Source organism: Acyrthosiphon pisum, chromosome A1 (genome assembly GCF_005508785.2).
Source record: "Acyrthosiphon pisum isolate AL4f chromosome A1, pea_aphid_22Mar2018_4r6ur, whole genome shotgun sequence".
NCBI lineage: Eukaryota > Metazoa > Arthropoda > Insecta > Hemiptera > Aphididae > Acyrthosiphon > Acyrthosiphon pisum.
Window position 1 is genome coordinate 9,899,378 of NC_042494.1, and position 7,170 is coordinate 9,906,547.

Here is a 7,170-nt window from a genome sequence, read left to right on the forward strand (position 1 = left end):
CGAGGAATTTTTACACGTATAAGATAGGCAATTACGACGAGTAGAGCCCAATGACGTCACGCGGCTATTCTATATTTCTTAATATCTCTTAAAGTAATAATTTTTTTTATATCGGATTTTCGCCAAATCATTTCATATATCCATAGCTACAATATTTTAACAATTAAAAAAATTTAAAGAATTTTTGTTTTTGTGTTGTGTGCTCCTTTAATCGTATTTCCGGTGATTATTAATAATAAGTCATTGCATCAAAATCCTAACCCTTATGATAACCAATACGAAAACATCTCTCTTGTATTTTCAATAAAATAATAATAATGAAACCGATTGAATAAAAATAATGTTAACAATTTATGAAAAATGCTCTTACACACGAAAAATATACTAAAACATAAAATAAAATAATTATTATCTACTAAAATACCAACACATATTTTCCATTCTCGGAGTTACATTTGATAAGACCAGTCTACCAGTTTAAGTTTAAGAACCATTTTAAATTGCATTGCATCGAAAATCGAGTCCTAAATATTATTATTATAGTATAATATAAATCTGCTATTCAAATCTCGCCCAGGTTTTTTTTCAATTTCATACACAGGATCTTATGTTAGGGGAACAAAGCCAAGCTCACTCACACCATTAATCACTCTCGAACAGTTTTATGGTTATTGTTAGAAAATAGCTTGGCATCCGGATTTCACCCAGACGACGGACAGCTTAGACAAAACGACCGTGATTAAACACGCGATTAGTAATAGTAGGTACACTATATGTTATGTACCTATATATTATTATAATATAGCGTAAATAAAAATATAATGTACTAATATATGAATGAAAATATTTTTACGCGACACAGAAATAAAATATATAGGTAAACGATGCAGTCTATATTATGCTACACCTGCTCATTTTCGGTATTTTTTTTTTGACGAAACGTTTTAATTTATCTAGCTAGGTAATATTAATTCAAAAGTATGTATATTTTGAGTATTGATACGAAAATAAATAACTTTTCAAAAGTATATCTCTCCTCCAGAATAATATATACCTGCGCCAGGCTACACACATTTACATGTACCTATAGGATTAACTTTTTCAAATACATCGAAGTATACCTAACCGTCATTTGTAAAACGAAGCATATAATAATATGACACACGCGTTAATCTTTGGTGTAAATTTATTATTATACAATTATATTATACACATGCGTCCTAAAAATATATCATCATGAAACAGCAGATGTGCAAGTCAAAGTCAAGGATTAGAACACTCGAAATTCAAAAGGCTTATGATAATATTAATAATCTAACAATAATAACAATAATAACAATCATATATTATGTATATACATATAAGATATCATAATATGTGTATATACGCTATAAGCCTATAACTATTCGTATATAATATATATGGTATACCAATCGAACACGTCGCGAGTGAAGTAGATATACTGAAGTATACGAAACACGTTCACTATAACGTTTTAATATATATTATCATACTATTGTATAACAATTATTATTATTATCATTAACGTGGTTTCGACCGAGTTCATATTATTGTATTTGGAAGAATACTGAACCGTCTTCCGTCTTCCATTATATCATTATTATTTATTGTTGGTAAGACGTGTCCACTTAAAGAATAATATAGACCGTAGTTGGACCCGATAAATATAAAAGTGAAATTTTGTATGCCTGACTCGCGTCCCGCGCATTTAAAATAAATAAACAACCCGATAAATAAAAAAATTAATTACGTAAATAAATAAATCGTTTTCAAATCACTTGATAACAATCAGTGTGGGAGTTATACAAATTACAAACGACTAGGTTATTTAGGTTACTAGGTATTTTTATGGAGAATTTTTCCTAATTTATAGCTCGACACTGTATTTTTAACGCATCTAAAGGTACTATTGTATGTTGAATCAAATATTTTCTTATGAAAATGATTTACAGAAATTCTATTGATCATTATGTTCTCAATACAAAACGCTCTGCTGAAGATTCAAGTTTTTTGAGTTATGACCCTTTATTGCACTGGTACCGCACTGCCATTGCAATACGAAACGTTTGATATTGGATGTAAAATAATATATATACGCATCTATAGTACGACGAGAAATATTAAATCGATAGAGTAAATAATAATACGTCGTACATGACATTCCATGGGAAACCTTTCATTATTGAGTTTATTTTGTTATCTTTAAACAAAGTAGAGCGGGATACTTTGCTCCAAATATATTTCTTTTTCAGTTTAAACCTATACTATAGCTTCAATAACAAAGATAAAAATTACCTGTTCGCGTTGTTTTATGTGTATAGATGTTGAGAGGTAAGAACAATTCAAAAAAATCCGAATGTCATACTAAGTGACTTACTTACTTATTCCCAAAAATTTGGAGCAAAGTAAAATACCTACATTGCAGGTTACATTGCCCAATGATTAAAATTACCTTACTTTAATGCATATAAATCATATAATAACGATTGGTGCAATGTTTAGTGCTTGTGTTTTAACTAATCTGAACCTATACATAATATACTTTAATAATATATATATATATTTTTTTTAGTTGATTAAAAGTCTTTTTTCTTGAAAACAACTCTTTTCGTGACATACATCTTAGAGGCGAACTAATAGATTGATGTTCGAAATGTTTGAAAATATTTGTAATATTAATAAGAACGATATAATAAAAACTACAATCTCTTATCTCAAAATCGTAATGTGCTACGATTGATATCAATAAATATTTTTTTTGGAGCAATGTTTAACCCCTGGAGAAAAGTATCCCGCTCCTACGGTATCCCCATTAGAAGCGCTCCGGGTTCGATTTCTGGTAAATCGGTGGCGTGAAACCCATTTCCGTCCATAACCATGCGATAAATAAAACCCCATCGGTCGAGTAAATTGCATATTATTGTTGTAGTAGTGTCTCTCGGCAGATTACATTGGTTCATAATTATCATTGGTATCATTTATCGTCAAAATGGAACGACGAAATGATTAAATATGGCGTTCCGGATGAAACACCGTTGCACGCAGAAAGTTCTGAAAACAAAAATAGTTATATTTATAATACAATATTCACTGAGTTGTACTACACGCGCGACAACTGTATATTATTATAATTCATAATATACATAAACCTAGGTATAATACCCGGTAACAGGTATATTTTAAGGACGACCATACATTACAAGTATAGCCGCATCGTGTGGCATCGTCGTGGCTATAATAATATTATACTCTGCGGTCTGAACGTATGATTGTAGCTGTACATTATAATATATAAACACTCCTTGTTGACTCCACGACGACAAGACCTACCCTGGATAATCATAGAGGTGCCCTGCTCTATTTCGGAGGACTATTTCGTTTCGCGCTTGTATATTATTTTGTTTTAATATAGCACGCAGTGGCGGTAGCGATCCGTTTTATTCTAATTGCAGCCACATCGCCCATTTGTATACCCGTCGCATAGTTTTCTTAAAAATAAAAGGGCCGTTTTCTTCCAACTTCGAGGAATATAAACGTGCGAACTCTGTAAAAGTACAAATCGAAAACTCCACGTAATCTAACATCATAGCGATATGAATGAGTATAAAAAAGAATGTCTCTTTGTTTGTTTGTCCACCATACAGACTCAATAACTATTGGACCATTATATTGTCCGTTTTTAATAAAAGTTACCATATTATTCGATTCCTTGAGACTCGGAAGGTGTTTTGGCTTATTTTTTCAACATGTGATCATTCACGATTGGCTAAGTTGAATTACTCGAATGCTAAAACATGATACAAAATATACACCGTCGCTGGAACTATAATAATTCCATTGAAACATAATATCAAACAATGCATAATATCTAACGATAAAATATAGTGTATTCCTCATTTATTCGTGTACCAACCTACATATTTTATTTTGTCACGTAATCGATTGTTTTCGTTTTCGATACGATCAAAAGCGTACATTTCATAAAGAATATTTTTAGACTTTTTTTATTGGTTAAGAATAAATTGTTATGCATATTTTAAGAATATTTAGAACATTACACATTAAACTGTCATGAAACGTCGACACAATACATAAATTATATCATTTTATTAGACATTAATTTCTATACGTTATTATTTCTGCAACATTAAATTTTCATATTTTTTTTTTTTTACATAAGAAGCCACGACAACATAGATTATTGGCTTTTGATGATTACAATGTGTTTATACAGAGATAGTGTTTAATATAAAGCTTTACAGTTTATACAAAAAGAACGCAAATTTTGTTATTTGTTTGTATGTGTAATACATTATTATTGTTGAGTATCTTTATATTACATTTTTATATAGTTTTTTTCATAAGTCAAAACTCAATAATAGTTATTATTATATTATAGTTCTATTAAAGAACAGCTTTTGAATATGCCATATTTTTTATTTTTTTACAATTATTATACTATACGTCATGTAACATGAAGGTTAAGTAATTGGCTAAATTTAAGTGTTATACGTTATTGTATTGATTTTCGCGTTAATATTATCTGCAGTTTGTATTTAGTCGATCGACAACCATAATTTTTAACAGACAGATATAACAGAAATATTAAAATTATTAATGACACTGCATTTAGACAAAAAAATATTTGACTTGAAATTAGCTGCCAAACAGATAACAAGAAGTGCCAAAAAATTGAAAAAACAAGAGGCCAAAGAAATTCATACATGTATGAAGCACGTGATACTCGGTGAACTCGAAATCGGTAGGGCGCACGAGGAAAACGCAGTGCGCAACCATAACCAGAGTTTGGAATTACTAACACTGAGGGCCCGTTTACAAGGAGCCCTGAATATCCTGTAAGCGGCTACCGTGCAAAACACAGTATGAACTTTTTCAATTTTTTTTTTTTTGTGAAGAGTGTGGAGCGAATGATCAGCTATTAATGCATTTCACGATTATATACTCAAGTTGGAGCAGCTCAGAGCCTTTCATGGCACGTATATGATGCGATGAAGTGTGAACAAAAAGCACTAACTGTCTATAGTAGATCCCTACAGAGTACTGCAGAGTAGTACAGTTGTCCCGAGTTCAACCCGTAAAATATTATAATATTATGTTTGAACAGCTTAATTGTAAATTGTGGATAAAATATATACAAAACAATTAAATATATTCATAATAATAAGTGTCCAGTATATCCATATTAAAAAATGTTGGACCCTGAAATTTAAATTTATCCAAAATTTTAGGTTAAAATATTAAATTCAATCAAACTTCTACGGATTAAAATGGGACCAACTACTGTCTACTACTATTGTGCTATTAGTTCACACTTTCATAAATTCATAAATATACCATCAATGGCCAATTCATTGTAATCATCGCATCGAGTACCAACCTGAGTATATGCACAATGCTGAAAATGTATACTCTATGTATGTTCGGCTCTTATATTCTTATATACATCTGGCACTGTTTTTTTTTTTCGTCACTTGAATATTTGTGAGCGGATGACGCGTGCCAAAAGTCTTGTTTTGGTCGCGCGTTTTTTCTGACTTATCGATTAATGCATGATAAGAATCCTGAAAACATAATCGAAATGGATTGACTTTCCTATCATTTTAGATTCTGAGCGGAACGAGGAAGCTAGCTAGTGGTTTCACAATGGTGTTTATTTTTTTCATTTTTTTTTTATCCTGTATACAACAATTATACCAGAAGGAGTGCTTCGATTTCACATATAGTACCTTATCTTTTAGCAAATTGGATCAAGATAGTACTTTAAAAATGTAATTTTTCGATTTACTCAATAGTTATTTAATGTCACGGGAAAAACTACCAACAAATTACGAATAAAAGCTAAAAATGGGATTTTAATTTCTAACACTTTGTTTATCACCATAGGAACGAATAAAAATAATAATGTTATAATATTAATTCAACTTACAGGATATAATATAATATAATATAATAACAATATAAAATATCCAGACTGACAAACCATCTCCACTCAGAATCGTTTTTCTTATACAATCATATTATATAATTGAATTCAAGTTTAATACAACTATTATACAATGACCCAGAAGTAATCTACTGTACAGCAGAGCGACATCCACTTACCCGCTTTTTTTTTTTATTTCGTATAATCTTATTTATGTAATATATTTAACCTATTGGTTCATAATTCGAATTAAAACTGGCTTTTTTTGTTTACAGTATAGTCTATTATCCCTTCACAAGTTATTTAAAAAAGATAACAGCCAACGGGTGTCCAATCTAAACCTTTTTTTTTAGTCTGTAGTTTTCTATACGGTTCATTTATAATGAAATAATATCGGCTTATATATGTTTGAGATACAGTAAATATGGATTCCTCGATATTTTTGTGACCAATATAATATTATTATCGTCGACATTGAATAAAACTGTAAATTATCGAATATCGATATAACATTATATACATTTGTATTTAAAATAATATAATTGTAAGTTCAAATTATGTTATAATAAATAAACGTTACATATAATTTTCATCTATATAAAATAACCAAGAAAGATTTGTTGGTGGTGCTCGTGGGCCGTGGCCGTGTTGCGAATAAAATGTGTGATAATCACAAAGTGTAAATTATTATTGAAATTAAATTTAAAACAGCTTTTCGCTATACTTTGATTCCGAATCGTTCGTACTTTCGAGTGCAATATTTTTCGAATGAGATCACTCCATTTGATCACGATATATTGTGTCACTAACTCATTAATCACATCAGCGTATATTATGTACCCGCCGCAGGTTACTTCGGCCACGTGGTCAGTCGTCACGTCGATGGCGTCGGGACATGCACTTACCGTCGCTGACGGCCACCATGGACAGGTTCGAACGGATGACCGACCACTTGGGAGCGCCGAACAAGTCGACCTGCTCATGGCGCGGATCGTCGACCGGGCAGGGCCGGACGTCAGGAGCGTAATGCCCGAGGCCTTGGCGGAGGGCTCGCCACTGCGGCAAACGACTGCGCCGGCGCAGGATCCGATCCTGGGACTCGACGAACAACTGTCGAAACTCAGAAATCACTACGGATGAATAGCGATAATTATTTTAACCACTCGGTAGCATAATGTTATCATGTTATAATTTTATGTTTATTA